At 42.1% G+C, this 15,574-nt stretch overlaps 1 pseudogene across 1 annotated transcript; it reads left to right on the top strand.

Moving 5' to 3' along the window:
- Nucleotides 1-1,095: 1,095 nt before the first annotated feature.
- On the top strand, nt 1,096-15,266 carry Adh6-ps1 (alcohol dehydrogenase 6 (class V), pseudogene 1; annotated as a pseudogene). Its single transcript, NR_033581.1, has 4 exons — nt 1,096-1,182; nt 8,803-8,904; nt 9,986-10,127; nt 12,809-15,266. The product of NR_033581.1 is annotated as an alcohol dehydrogenase 6 (class V), pseudogene 1 (transcript).
- The last annotated feature ends 308 nt before the right edge of the window (nt 15,267-15,574 follow it).

Below are 15,574 nucleotides of genomic sequence, written 5' to 3' on the forward strand. Positions count from 1 at the left end.
CATCTAGAGACTGCCATATCCAGGGATCCACCCCATAATCAGCCCCCAAATGCTGACACCATTGCATACACTAGCAAGACTTTGCTGAAAGGACCCTGATATAGCTGTCTCTTGTGAGACTATGCAACGGCCTAGCAAACACAGAAGTGGATGCTCACAGTCAGCTATTGGATGGATCATAGGGCCCCCAATGGAGGAGCTAGAGAAAGTACCCAAGGAGCTAAAGGGGTCTGCAGCCCTATAGGTGGAACAATATTATGAACTAACCAGTACCCCAGGAAGCTCGTGTCTCTAGCTACATATGTATCAGAAGATGACCTAGTCGGCCATCAGTGGAAAGAGAGGCCCATTGGTCTTGCAAACTTTATATGTCCCAGTACAGGGGAACACCAGGGCCAAGAACTGGGAGTGGGGTGGGGGGGAGGCGAGTGGGGGGAGGGGGTGGGGGAGAGGGTTTGGGGGACTTTTGGGGTGGCATTGGAAATGTAAATGAAGAAAATACCTAATTTAAAAATGTAAAATGCAAAAATAAATAAATAAATAAATCTTTTAGAGGCTAAAAAAGGGGGGATGCATGAATTATGGTGGGTTCATACAGTAGAGTGTTCAATGGTAAGAAAATAAACTACAACTATAGGCACTGTGAACAATCAACAAACAGAACTAAGTGGGGGATACAGGGAGGAGTATACACTCTTGAGTCTATTCACACAAACTAATTAATAAACAAAATTAAACTATTCATTGGGAGAGCACAAATATGTAGCAAAACCCACAAATGTGCAAGGAAATTATTACCAGGGTGTAAAACAAGAATGGGGACAGGGGGTGTTCCAGAACAACTGAAATGACCTTTGCTTAGTAATTATTTGTAACTCAGCCTTACACAATTAATGCACTTTGCCCAATTGATATATTGTAATAAAAGTTTCTTTTAAAAGCTATTTTTTTAAAACCTCTTGGTGGCAGCTGAGAGTGATGGGTTTGTAGATGAACTATGACAGTACAAATGTCACAGCATAGGACAGGCAGGGCTGTGATTGGAGAAGCAGCCAGCAGCAATGCTATTTATCCAGAGTCTCCAGCATAGGACGCAGAGCATGCTGGGTAGAGGTGAAAGGTCAGAGTCAGAAAAATACTTCCAAAGCAAGCTCCCCAAGGAAAATGGGCACCCAGGGAAAAGTAAGTAAATAATCTCTATCAGCATTCGGCTGCCGGTTTCTTCCAGGTTACACTCAAAACACAGAGACTGAAGTCAACTGAAGGGGTAGGAGCGGTCCCTAAGCTAGAATCTGCTCTAAGGAAAAACAACTCTGATTTGCCAAAGTGTCCAGGGCATCCTACATGGTTTAAACTGGGTCAGGGAGAGGGAGGCTGGGAGAAATGAGTTACCTACGCTCTAACCATCCATGAAGAGAATGTATTTAGGGCATGTGGATGGATGGGAAAAGTAGATTGTGAATGCTTCACATGAGGACACACCAAGGCTTTCAGTGTAAGGAGAAAGTGAGAAACGTATTGAGGTGGATCTTCCATTTCAAAGTCTCTAGTAACGAATATACACAGCATTTGTAATATAAAAATACCCATTTAAGCCATAATTAAAAACTGCCTAAGAACAATTGAAAAGCAAGTTCTCAAATGGTCAGAGAAATTTACCACAGTAGTTAGGTAGTGGTCAGGACAAGGGACTGTAGACGTCCTTTCAACTTTCTTTCAATTTTACTTATATTTAAAATTAAAAATGTAATTTTAGACTGAAAGCACAATTAATTATAGGAATTATTTATAAAATCGGGTGTTTAGTTTCTTTGCATGCACTTTTCCTCAATTCTTTTACAAAAAAAAACAATTTTATTTAATTTATATTTTACCGATTGTGTAAGTCTTCCTTCCCAGATTTTTTTCTCCATCTGGAGACCTTAACTGAATTCAATTTAGTGGATATAGAGTTGAACTTTCTTTTCTAACACTTCCAGAGTGACAGGAATATCTGTTGATCCAACAGACACACTTTAATTTCTGGTTAAACTTTACCATAACATTACAGATTGATTAAAATAACAAATTGGTACAATTGATCTTCTGGGAATTCAATAACCACACTTGGAAACCTACAGTGATATGGACAGAGAAATTAAAACAGAGGGTATCTTCCCCCTTGTCCTACATGATCACCTAAGTCCCAAAGAACTATGCAACATCTTCAAGATGTCCTGTAACTATGGGGATTCGTCTGTTCTCTTGTTAGGGAGGCTTTGTCTCTGCCACTGAGTGGGCTCTACCCAGCATCCAGTCTGCCAGGACATTGGTCAACACAGAGGAAAAATTGCAACAGCCAAGCAAGGCCTTTGGCTTCTCCTCACGTAGATAGACTAAAGGGCAAAAGAAAGACTAGATGAGCCAGGAACTTCTCCCAAGTCACACCTGATAACCAGGTCTTCAACTGCCCTTGGGAGGAAACAAAAAGTTTCATTTTAACCACCTAACATGGTATTAAACACTCAGCAGGAAAAAATATAATGAGAATTAAAATAAGCATTCTTTAGCAGCTCAAAGAACTACAGTCCTCAGACATTGTACATAACCGTAGGATAGATTATTTGGACAAAATTCTCACTAATGGCTCTCTTCCTGACAAACATATACACTGCCCAGGTACAGGACAAGACCTTCACTCCCTTCACTGCTGTGATGGCTCTCTCTGCAGGGGAAGTGAAAACAGCCCTATATTCTTAAATATTGAGGCCAAGTCTTCAAAATTTGTGTTTACCAAGCACAGCACAGTCTCTTCAGACGTGTACTTCTGACAGCTTCTGTGTGTCTTCCTGCACCCAAACCTTTCATGCTTGCTGGTAAAAGGAGACTGCCAAAAGCTATGCTGTCAAACTCAGGTTTGAAAAATTATTCAGGACACCCAAATGGTGTCCCTGGACATTGTGGCACAATCCTATTAGAAACACACTTCTCTTTTAGATTAACAATTAGCTGCTGCTGTCTGGTTATGATGTTAACAGCTAGTATCTGGGTTTCTCTTGGGTTTGACCCATCCTGGCCACCTCTGCTAGGCATCACACCTGGTCCATGGGCTCAGGCATCTATTGCTGGAAATGCACTGACCGTGGGACAGTTACCTAAACTGACTTCTCGTACATTTCCAAGCATCTACTCCCTGTGCAGGAGTCTGATGTGACAAACATGATGGCACAGTGACTTACACTTTGATCCGGCTAACGTGAGTTACATCAATCAAGATGTAAAAAAGAGAATGTATCCTTCTACCGGGCTCTAGTATGAAGGTTCTGGTACAGTGTCTAGACAGCCACACAACTCAGTTTCACAATACTAAATAGGACTTGTGTTAAGCATCATGTGGAAGTCTTCCTCCCTGTCTGTCCTCACAAGGACACAGTAATAGAAACTCAGTGACTGACTTCTGAACGTAAATTGGCTGTTGAAAGGCTCCTTGAACTCCTGAGCCAGACAAGTGACTTCTCCACGCTCTGCATCTTATGGTGAACAATGGTGACAGCAAAATCAGCCGTCTTGTTGAAACCTAGCAAAGCCTGCTGAGGATCTTTAGATGGCTTTCTCACCTGTTCTCTTTCTCTAATAAAGGCAAAGCTGCCCCAACTATTTTTCTATGTCCTCAGTAGAATTACAGTACTACTAACAGTCTTGCTTGTTGTATTCAATTGCATGGCATGCTCCTAAAATACCTGCTACCACCAGAATGGCTGTTCTGTTCTGAATCTTTGCCATCGCCTAAGCATTATCTTGGCCTCTTAGATTCACCCCTCTCTGTGGCAAACTGACTACTGCCCCTTCTGCATGAGCCCTATCGTTAGCTCAGAACAGTGGAGTGGTCTGCACCCCCAAATCCCTACGGTACTGTACATCCCAACTGCAGTCTCCCCTCCCTCCTCCCCTTCCACACCACCCCCTTCCAGTCCTTCTTCCTTTCTCTTCAGAAAAGTGGAAGCCTCTCCTGGTTGGCAACCAGCCTTGGCATATCAAGTTGCAGTAAGACTAGGTGCACTTCTCCTATTGAGGCTAAACTAGTCAGCCCACTAGGGGAAAGGGGTCCCAAAGGCTGGCAACAGAGTCAGAGACAGCCCAAGCTACACAACTGTTACATCTGTGCAGAGGGCATGGGTCAGTGCTCTCCCCCTGAGTCAACCTATCATATAGGTTCATAGGAACGTCCTACAAGCAACAAGAAAGTACACATTTACTGGGATTTCAAAGAAACTGGTTAATAATTTACTGACTTTAATAATTTTAATAATTATTTGACAGAAAGCTTCGATTCCAGCCCTTTTACCCATTAATTCATTCATTTATTCACTTTATATCCCGATTGCAGCCCCTTTCCTCCTGGCATGCCCCTCACACATGCCCCCTTCCCTTCATTCTGAGAAGGGGGAGGTCCGCCCCGGTAACCCACTCACCCCGACATCTCAAGCCACTGCAAGACTAGAAACATGCTCTCCCACTGAGGCCAGACAAGGCGGGTCACTTAGAGGAACAGGATCCACAGGTAGGCAACAGAGTCCAGGTAAGCCCCTGCTCCATTTGTTAGGGGACCTGTATGAAGACTAAACTGCACATCTGCTACATATGTGCATGGGGCTTAGGTCCAGCCCATGTATGCTCTTCAGTTGATGGTTCAGTCTCTGGGAGCCCACAAAGGTCCAGGTTAGTTGATTCTGTTGGTCTTCTTGTGGAGTCCCTATCCACTCCAGGTCCCTCAATCCTTCCCCCAACTCTTCCATAAGGTTCCCCAGCTCCATCTAATGTTCAGCTGTGGGTCTCTGCATCTTTTCTCATCAGCTACTGGATAGAACCTCTCAGAGGACAGTTATGTAGGGCTCCTGTCTGCAAGCATAATAGGGATTGATTCTTGCTCATGGGCTCTCAAGTTGGGCCAGCCATTGGTTGGCCTTCCCTCAGTCTCTGCTCCATCTTTGTCCATGCACTTCTTATAGACAAGACACATTTCGGGTCAAAGGTTTTGTGGATGGGGTTGGCGTCCTTATCCCTAGACTGGGAGTTCAGCCTGGCTACAGGAGGTGGCCATTTCCCACTGATAGGAATTTCAGCTGGAGTCACCCTCATAGACTCCCTGGAGCCGTCTCTGGTGCATCTTAGAGATAACCTTGCCCTCTTCACCAATTTCCATTCACTTGTCCTGCCCTCTCTCCACAGCTCTCTCCCTACTCCTAATTCCCCCCACATACCTGATTCCCCTCCTCATCCCCTCCACCCACCTCCAATGACTCTTTTATTTCCCCTTCTGATGAGGTTCAAGTATCCTACCTTGGGCCTTCCTACTTATTTAGCTTCTTTGAGTCCATGGATTGTAGCATGGGTATCCTGTACTTTATGGTTAATATCTACTTACATGTGAGTACACACCATGCATGTCCCTCTGGGTCTGGGTTACCTCACTCAGGATGATATTTTTCTAGTTCCATCTATTTGCCTTGAAATTTCATGATGTCTTTGTTTTTAGCAGCTGTGTAGTTCTCTAATGTGTAAACCACGTTTTTGAAAAATCTATTTTTTGGTTGAAGGACATCTGAATTGTTTCCAGTTTCTAGTTACTACCAATAAAACTGCTATAAACATAGTTGAGCAAGTGTCCTTGGTATGGTGGAGCATCTCTTGGGTATATGCCCAGGAGTGGTATAGCTGGGTCTTGAGGTAGGGCTATTCCCAATTTTCTGAGAAACTGCAAAATTGATTTCCAGAGTGGTTTTACAAGTTTGCACTCCTACTAGTAGTGGAGGAGTTTTCCCCTTGCTCCATCTCCTTGCCAGCATGTGGTATCCATTGAATTTAGGTTAGCCATCCTGAAGGGTATTAAGTGGAATCTTAGAGTCATTTTGATTAGTCTGATGACTAAGAATATTGAACATTTCTTTAAGTGCTTTCAGTGATTAGAGATTCCTCTGTTGAGAATTCTCTGTTTAGCTCTGTATTCCATTTTTAAATGGGTTATTTGGTTTGTTGGTGTCTAATTTCTTGAGTTCTTTATATTGTTGAACTTAGTGCCTGAGCTGTTGGTGTCCTGTTCAGGAAGTTGTCTCCTGTGCCAGTGTGTTCAAGTCCATTCCCCTACTTTCTCTTCTATTTAATTTATTGTAAGTGGTTTCACATTGAGGTCTTTGATCCACTTGGACTTGAGTTTTGTGTAGGTTGATGAATATAGATCTACTTGCATTCTTCTATGAAGTGGAAATTTATGGTTGTGTCATGTGATGCTTACTCACATGGTATTTTGATGAGGCAAGACCCATGGGAGGACATGCGATATCTGGAGAGAGTATAAGTAAGACAGTGACAGGGTGCTTACATAACTAGCTGTGCAACTCTTCATTGGCATCTTCGCTGATCTTCACTTTGTTGAGAGAGGCACAGAAGAGAACTCCTGATGTTCCAAATGGTCCTGTTCACTCTGCTGAACTCATGCCAATTTGGCAGAGGCTTAGCAGTTTCTGCTGGACTGTGTCATCATTGCTGATTTGTGTTTGGTGGCACAAACAGAGATTAAAATCACCCCAAAGAACTACTAAAGCATATCCCCTTGTCCTATTTATCATCTTTTCTACCCTACCTTTGGACTCTGAGTTAGAAGGGGCAGGGTGTCAAAGTGTTTGAGAACCCTTAATAAAGTAAGTTTTGAAAAATCTAAGCCTATAGGTGGTACTTATCATGACTTCAGCATAATAGTTAATACTGCTTTGAATGTGGTAGAAGAAAGGTCAGGTTATGAGGGGTTAGCAAATTGTGTACTGTGTTCTCTAAAAGTACAGATGAGAAAAAAAATGGTTTGTTTGTATATTAACATATTGGCTTTGCAGTATGTGGAAGACATTGAAACAGCATATAAATACTTGTCTAAATCTTTGGGAGAAATCTGTCCCATAAATACAGTGCAAGTTTGTGCAAGTCGTCTACATAAAAGTAGTGACTAAATGCATAAAAATAGAAGGCAGTTTGTAATATGGCGATGATGGGCTGATATCAGAACCCATAAGGCATACTTTGCCATCTGTTACCTCTCCAACACCATTCTGCAATGAGGAGCATCTGTGTTCACCTCCATCTGATGCTCTTCACTCTTCACTCCACAGCTCACTGCTTCACTCCAAGATCCCTCATACCTCAGATCACAAATAATCCTACACTGTATATTACTGGGTCTGGCATGGCTGCCAAAGGGATATGACATGGTTCCTGCACCTGTGGTAGAGCCAGTAGGACATGGGTCTCCTCAGTGCTGATGGTGGCTATAAGCACAAGGCTTGTTTCCATAATAATAATCATATTTTACTTCATGTTCCTCCTTTGGGGGATGTTCTCCCTATCAAGGATAGCAACTCCTTGATCATCAGAGACAGCACGATTCTGGAAAGTGATTACGTGTCTCAGTTCTGCAGCAGTAGCGTCTGTGACCTTCAGGACAGCCCTTAAGGCTATGGGAAAGATCTCTGAAAATATGAGTTCAAGAATATACAAATTAGCATAAGATTATACTGTTCTATAGGATTCCTCAACTATGCAAAATATAAGGATCCAATATGAACTGTATGAGGGGCTTCACGGACCTGAGAGAACAGAGGCAGCTGCACTAATGAGTCAGCTTAGTCAGAAAGATAGTAAGGAAGGAGACAGGATTTGGTCAGTAGAGGTAAAAACCTGGTATCAGGAACAAAAGATGAAGGCTTAATGATACCCCTGCTTTCTGGGCTCACTGAATACTTTCCAATAATAAGCCTTGGAGTTGCTGAGATAAAGAAGAAAAAGTGCAAAGATTAAAAGAATATGTTAAGATAGTTAAAAATTATAAAAATAAGCTTCAATGCTGTTTGCATTAACACAAACAAAAAAACTAGAAAAAGTATTATACTTAAAGCTAAAAATTTTTTTAAAAAGTATAATACTTAAAGATACTTTTCTCACATATTTTCTCACATAAAAAATAGCCTCTATGTCTAGACTTGGCAACCACAAGTGCTATGCCTAGCAAACCGAATAGGACTTGCAATGTTAAAGAAAAAAAAAATGCTGTCTGGTTCATTTGCCTCAAATATGCTCTGTATCTTTAAGGGTCATGGGTCAAGGTCATAAAATGCTGGTTCATGGAATGATCAGAAGGAAAGCTGGGGTAAATAAACTGACACATAATTTCTGAGGAAGTAGTTTATGCAAATAAAAGTCTGGGCTTTGATCTGCCTGGGAGGTCACAGTGCTGTCAGCTTGCATCCATCACTGACTGAGTCCTTCTTCCACCGCTCACAAACACCCTTCCTCAGGACCCTCTTGCACAATGAACTGGCGCATGGCATGATATAACAACTGTGGAGTAACTAGTGATCTATTTCATTCGTAAATGAATGAATGCCTGGCTTCCAGCCAGGACTGGCAGCATGTGCCTATAATGGCAGCCCAGGGATGTGGAGGCAGGAGGATCACAAATTCAAGGGCAAAATGACCTACACAGCAAGACTGTTTCAGAAGAGATAGAAAGCTATCCATCCTTTTATATGTGTGCTTTCCTATAAATAAAAAAGACATTTGTCAGGATGGCTTGAATATAGAAGCTGAAAGCATAACAAAAAAAAAAAAAAAAAAAAACTATAGTGGGGTGGAAACCACTACCTTCAGCATATAGTGAGACTTTTTCTTTTTTTTTCATACTGAGTATAGATGAATTAAGAACATTCTAGTAATGATGAATATAAGAGTCTTCCTCACCTTATCAGCATCCTTCTCCCTCTTCATCTGCTATCCCAGGTGATCAGATGCAAAGCTGCTGTGCTCTGGAAGCCTGGGGCCCCACTTGCCATTGAGGAGATAGAAGTGGCCCCACCAAAAGCAAAGGAAGTTCGAATAAAGGTAAAAACAAATTCAACATTTCCACATCAAAACAAAAGCCATTCACTGTATATCCTTTCCAGAATTCCCTATTCAAAATTAAAACAGCATATTCTTTTGCCTAGAAAATGTTAGGGAGAATTAATACATTTTTATACTAAGTAGAATAAGAAAACTAGTTCAATGTTTTGTTTTGTTTTTTTAAGTTTAGTTACATGCTTGAATTTACTAGGGAGCTTGAAAAATGCTAACTGCATCTCATCTCAAATTATGAGTTGATTGGCTGGGTGTGGCATCTATCCCCAGATGATTCTAACTGGTTCCCAGCAAGCTAGAATGCAGTTCATCTGACTTGTGGCTCAAGGTCATTAGGTTATTTTCATTACCATGGTGGGGAGTATGTATTGTTTACTGGTGGACTATAGAGAGATAGCTATTTCTAAGTTCCCTTACCTATACAATCCATACCCTCTTTTTCTGCACCTTCTATGGTATCTATTCTTTACTGGGTGAGGAGTATGGCATTTAGCAATCGCCACAGACTACACCCCAACAATGTCACAATTCTTACAAGCAGTTTTAGACTCAAAGACATCCAGCCATTATCTGACAAGCTACAGTCTGACTCTCTCACCTGTGCATTTGATCCAAAATACAGAGCCGGGTAGATTATGATAAGCAGTGGAGAAGCTGCGTGGGGGTGGTGCTGGTGGCCATCATTAGTCAGGTGATTATGATAGATGAAGGTAGAAAACCTGCCTTCTGTAGGTAACAGGACAAAGCCAGCTGGGGCCACTGAATCAGCGAAGAAGAATAAACACAGACCAGATTTCTTGGTGCATTTCTAGAACCACGAGGTTTCAATGTCTGTCCGATCGTCATGTCACAAGCACAACACAGTTAGGACTTACAATGAAGTGGGACTATTAACAAATCCTTAAGTGTCTTTGAGAAATAAACTAAAACTTTAGCTAAAATAGGGAGTTAAGGAAGAGCACTGTGTTCCCTTACACAAATACCTATTACAGTTGCCCATGGTGAGAGCAGCAGGTCTGAAGCCTTCACAACAGGCTAACCTCTGTCATCTCTGCTCTCCACACAGATTGTGGCCACAGGAAGCTGTGGTACCGATATAAAAAGTGTGGACACAGAATACTTTTCTCAGTTTTGCCCCATCATTATGGGCCATGAAGGCGTTGGGATAGTCGAGAGTGTGGGGGAAGACGTACGCACGGTAAGAACAGGTAAGAAGCAAAGCCCAGCACTGAGAAACAGCAAGGCTTGGAACCCACAGCGGAAAACCGACTTAAGGCCATCCCTTAAATGTGTCATGATGAAGCAACCAAAAGGAAAGATGGAACACTGCCCACTTCTGCGAGGAGTTGTAATTGTTTCTAAATTACACCACAATTGTAGTGAGGTTTATTCTTCAGATTTATATTTTGAAGTAGAATGCACCGAATCTATACCTAATAAAGGTTCATGTGAGGAGGAAAGCTACAGAAAATGGGTAAACTGGAATGCACTGCTGAACAGTTGTTTAACTAAAGCAAGGCCAATGGCCTATATCGATAGACTGGGTCTCTTGGATCCCCTTGACCAACAACTTGAAGGGAGGTATCCCTTTGCTGACACTGGGAGTTCAGATAGCCTATGACTCCTGAAGGAAGTGCTGTCACCTTAGGTGTGGCAATTCAATCTAAACAGAATGTGTGCATGTGTATGTGTATATGGGTATGTGTGTTTAGATATATATGTGTGTGTGTATATATATATATGTGAAAATGTGTGTATAGTATGTATATAAGTATATGTGTGTGTGTGTGTGTATAGATGTGTGTAGATCTGTGTATATATGTGTGTAGACATATGTGTGTGTGTGTGTGTGTACATATTATATGGTTATTGTTAGGTAGGCATATTAAATAATCTTAAATATTTCTAGTCTTGTTTTATCCTTCCTCACTCTTTCTCCCTCTGTGTCCCCTGTTTGCCCCTCACAGTTTGGTCCTTACCTCGTTTCCTCTATTCCCTCCTCCATAGCATCTTTGTCCTATGGCCTTCTCTTTGGAACAACTTCTCTGCCTCTCCATGGTTCCTTTTGATTTCCTGTCTCTTGGGGTTACTTCAGGTTTTAGACTCAAATTCATGGATTCAGAACTAGGGTCCACAGACAGAAGAGAACATCTGGCGTTTGTTTTTCTGGGTTCCATTCAAAGCTGAGTATATTATCCAGCTCCATGAATTTATCTGTTTCACAAATTCATGTTCTTTGCAGCTGGAAAAGATACCATTGTGTGAATGAATTGCATTTCATTATACTTTAGTCAGCTGAAGACCGTCGAGGCAGCTTCTATCCTCTCTCTCTATTTTCAATAAGTCCAATGCATATGGTAGGCAAGTACATGTGGAGTCAAATATTGTCCTTTGAGCTTATGCTAAAGAACAGTTTAGCTGGATAATACAGTAGATAAACCAGGAGCTTTTTGAGAATTCCCCATGCTGATTTCCAAGGTGGCCTCGAATGCAGAGTGGATTCCAATCTGCCTTGCCACCAGCAGAAACTGGGGCCTTCCTTTCCCTATGTCTCACCAGCATCTGTTGGCAGTTGGTTTCTTGATCCTAAGCCATAGTGACTGGGGCAAGGTGAAATCTCAAAGTTGTTTTAACTTGCATTTCCCTCATTTCTAAGGTTGATGAACAACTTTTTATGGCCTTTTTTTTTTTTCACTTCTTCTTTTGACTATTCAGGTCATTAGCCCATTTAAAAAAAAAAGTGGGTTGTTTTCTTAATTTTTTGTTCTTTGAGATCTTTGACCACTCTCGATATTAATCCTGTATCATACAGCTGCAATCATTCTCTCCCACTCTGGGCTTTCTCTTCACTCAATTGATTGTCCTCTTTGTGGCCTTTTGGTTTTATAAGGCCGCTCTTGTCAGTTACTGGTCTTAGTTGCTGAGTGAATGCAGTCCTGTTCAGAAAGCTATCCTGTTCCTACACCACTATCTTCCACAGCTATCCTGTTGTCTTCTAGCAGCATTAGGGCTCACACTAAAGTCTTTGACCCATTTGGAGTTTCTCTTCTTCCTCTTCTTCCTCCTCTTCCTCCTCTTCCTCTTCTTCCTCCTCTTCCTCCTCTTCCTCTTCTTCTTCCTCCTCTTCCTCTTCCTCTTCTTCTTCCTCCTCTTCCTCCTCTTCCTCTTCTTCTTCCTCCTCTTCCTCTTCTTCTTCCTCCTCCTCTTCCTCCTCTTCCTCCTCCTCTTCCTCCTCTTCTTCCTCTCCCTCCTCCTCTTCCTCCCCCTCCCCCTTCTCCTTGTTGTTCTTTTGAGGAAGAGGAGGAGGAAGAGTAATAGACATGGGTCTAATTTCATTCCTCATATATGGTCGTCCAGTTTTCCCATCACTACAGTTTAAAGCAGTTGTTTTCCCTCCGGTATGGATTTTTGCCAACTCTCAGATGGCTATAATTATATGCACCTAAGGTTGGGTCTTCCATTCTAATCCACATGACCAAGAACATGTCTGGTTTTATGTCATCATTACAGTGCTGTCATATAAATTTAAATATGATGTAATATGCAATGCAGTGTTGTTCTTTTTGTTCAGGAGTGTGTAGGTGATCCTGGGTCTTTGATATGAATTTTAGGATTGCAGGGGGGTGGTGCGGGGGTCTATTTCCGTGAAGGATGTCATGGGAAGTTTCATAGGGATTACACTGAGTCTGTAAGTTTCTTTTATATGATGGTCATTTTCACAATGATCAATCTGCCAACCCAAAGCATGAGAGTCTTTTCCTTTTTCTAACGTCCTCAATTTCTTTCTTCTCAGTTTTGAAGTTTTCAATGTAAAGGTCTTTGACTTCCTAAGAACTAAAACAGAAGAGCCTAAATCCTAACACAGCTTTTAAATTACAATTTATAACAGATTTCGCTGCTTGGCAGGAACAAGCAACAGGCAGTCAACGAACTCACCCCAAGCAGACACTCTGATCTCCCCTCCTGATTTGGAAACAGAAATATAACAAGAGAAGAAGAAGAAGAAGAAGAAGAAGAAGAAGAAGAAGAAGAAGAAGAAGAAGAAGAAGAAGAAGAAGAAGACAACGACTATGTTTTCTTTTCTTTCCCTTTCCACACTGGCGGAGGTACAACACAGAGCACACCTGTGGGCAATCAGGCCCCGATCCTGGCACTTATTCTGTGAGCATGGCATCCGTACTACTTTAACTCTGGACCCACAGTGGGAGTCAGGGCAGAGAGCAGCAGATGCAGTTTTTAAAGGCACATAACGAAACTGCGTGCCGTGGTATTCCAAATATGCCTTACAAAGTGGGCAGATCTGGGGCCAGCTCCTAGAGTCAGTCACGGCCGGATGTGGACACTGAAAATATCTGCTTGTGATCGGGCACAGTTAAAAGTGGAACTAACTCTCCATTATCACGTGTTCTTGATGCTTTGCTGTTGCCATCCTAAGAGACAAGACTACTCTGCTATTTCATCCTAACCGAGCACTTTGCCTTTCTAGGTGATAAAGTTATCATGTTATATGTACCACAGTGTGGAGAAAGTGGTACTTGCCTGAACTCCAAGAACAGCATTTGTGCAGAAGTTAGGTAGCTCTTTATTACTATTTTTTAAAAGTCTAATTCAGTTCCAATTGAAGAGATTTAAGTTTTTTTAATAAAAAGTACAATTTGTTTCCTTTCATCTATCAAAGACTGGCAGAAACACATCTGACATCTGAAGGCACCGGCAGAATTACCTGCAATGGGAAGTTAGTGCAGCAATATGGTACTCTGGGCACCTTATCTGAATACACAGTCCTAAGGGAAATCTCAGTTGCCAAGGTTGACGAAGGTGCTTCCCTAGAGAAGGCGTGCATAATTAGCTGTGGGTTTGCCACTGGATATGGAGCTGCAATCAACTCTGCCAAAGGGAGGAGCATTTACATCCATTGAGAAATAGAATTAATGTGAAAAGAAGGTGAAACACCTCTCACATCAGAGTACCGCCTGGTCATACCACCTGATGAAGCATAAATTTACCTCTAGGCACTCTTAAATTTATTGAATGATTTGATTGCCTGCACAGACACCCCATGCTATTCAGGAGTACAGATATATAGACTTTAAATATAACACAATTATAACACAACTGTATCTTTCCATACTCCAGTTCATTTCATTCAATGAGCAGTGGTGAAGCTTTTCTCTGTTCATCTGGAAAACAAAACCCCTCATCAAGCTTACATTCTAACTGAGCAGTATATTAATTAATGAGAAGTAAAGCTGGGGGCGGTGCTAAATGTGTACATCAAGGACAGAATACATGCCTGGTGTGCACAAGGTCCTGGATTCAATCTGTGTGTAGCAATCAATACAAGAACTAGCAGAGCGGTGACTGCACGGGCCAGGGTATGGGTTACAGTTAAATTCCTCCTCCTCCTGAAATATTACTCTAACCTCCCCAGCTCAGTTCTTTCAGGGCCATTGATATTTAAGCCTCTCTGCCGTGCGCTGTCCTTTAGTCTCAATGCTACTCATAGAGATTGGGATGTGTCTTAGCTGTGTGTCGATGTGAGGAGACACCCACAACAATCACATTTTGAGGAAGGAAGGTTTATCATATTCATAACCTCAGACATGTGGTCCACGCTGGTTTGGCGCTGAGGTGTTGGGGTGTCAGGGGGCAGTAAGTCGTGGCAGGGAATACTGAGTGGGACAAAACTGATTATCTCAGGTATCCAGGAACAGGATGAAAAACTATGCATAAGATACAAAAAGAAAGGAGAGCTGGAGCCCTAGAATCCCTGTAGGGCATGCGCCCCAATGTTTTCCCACCACCGGGCTCCTTCAGGAGGTTCTGCTACTTACTTACGACGTCACGGGCTGAGGAGCAAGCTTTTCTCACACGTGTCTTTAAGGCGTGTTCAAAAGGCAAACTCTAATAGGTGGAAGAGGTTCGGTTTAAACTGGTGCCAAACTGCATGATGCTCCGTGAAAAGAAGGAAGGAAAGAAGGAAAGAAGGAAGGGAAGGAGGAAGGGAGGGAGGAAAGGAAGAAGGAAGGAAAGAGGGGGGAACAAAAGAATAAAGAAACAAGAATTGACTTCATCCGGTAAGCGTTAACTTTGAAGTGATTTGGAGTTCCCAGATACCCAGAAGAAAAGAGAGAGTTTTCAAGGAGGTGGAGGTAAGTGAAAGAACTCAAACCCCTCCACAACTAAGAAATAATCTGCTCCAGTAAAGGATCCAGGCGGATTTCATTGTGTTACTTCCACTCCTGCTAATTCCTTCCTGAGATTTTTTTTTCTGATAGTTTTTATTTTTAATGCTGTATATAAATACTATCTACTAAGATAAATAATTCTCTCTGTTCATCGTTCCTACCTTTTGAGTAACTTATTATTTATTTATTTTTATAACATATTTTCTTTATATACATTTCAAATGCTATCCCGAAATTTCCCTATACCCTCCCTCCGCCCTGCTCCCCTACCCACCCACTCCAGCTTCTTAGCCCTGCATTCCCCCTTACTGAGGCATATAAAGTTTGCAATACCAAGGGGCCTCTCTTCCCAAAGATGGCCAACTAGGCCATCTTCTGCTACATATGCAGCTAGAGATATGAGCTCTGGGGGTACTGGTTAGTTCATATTGTGGTTCCACCTATAGGGTTGCAGACACCTTCAGCTC

This window comes from Mus musculus, chromosome 3, assembly GCF_000001635.26.
Source record: "Mus musculus strain C57BL/6J chromosome 3, GRCm38.p6 C57BL/6J".
In the NCBI taxonomy this organism is placed as follows: Eukaryota; Metazoa; Chordata; class Mammalia; order Rodentia; family Muridae; genus Mus; species Mus musculus.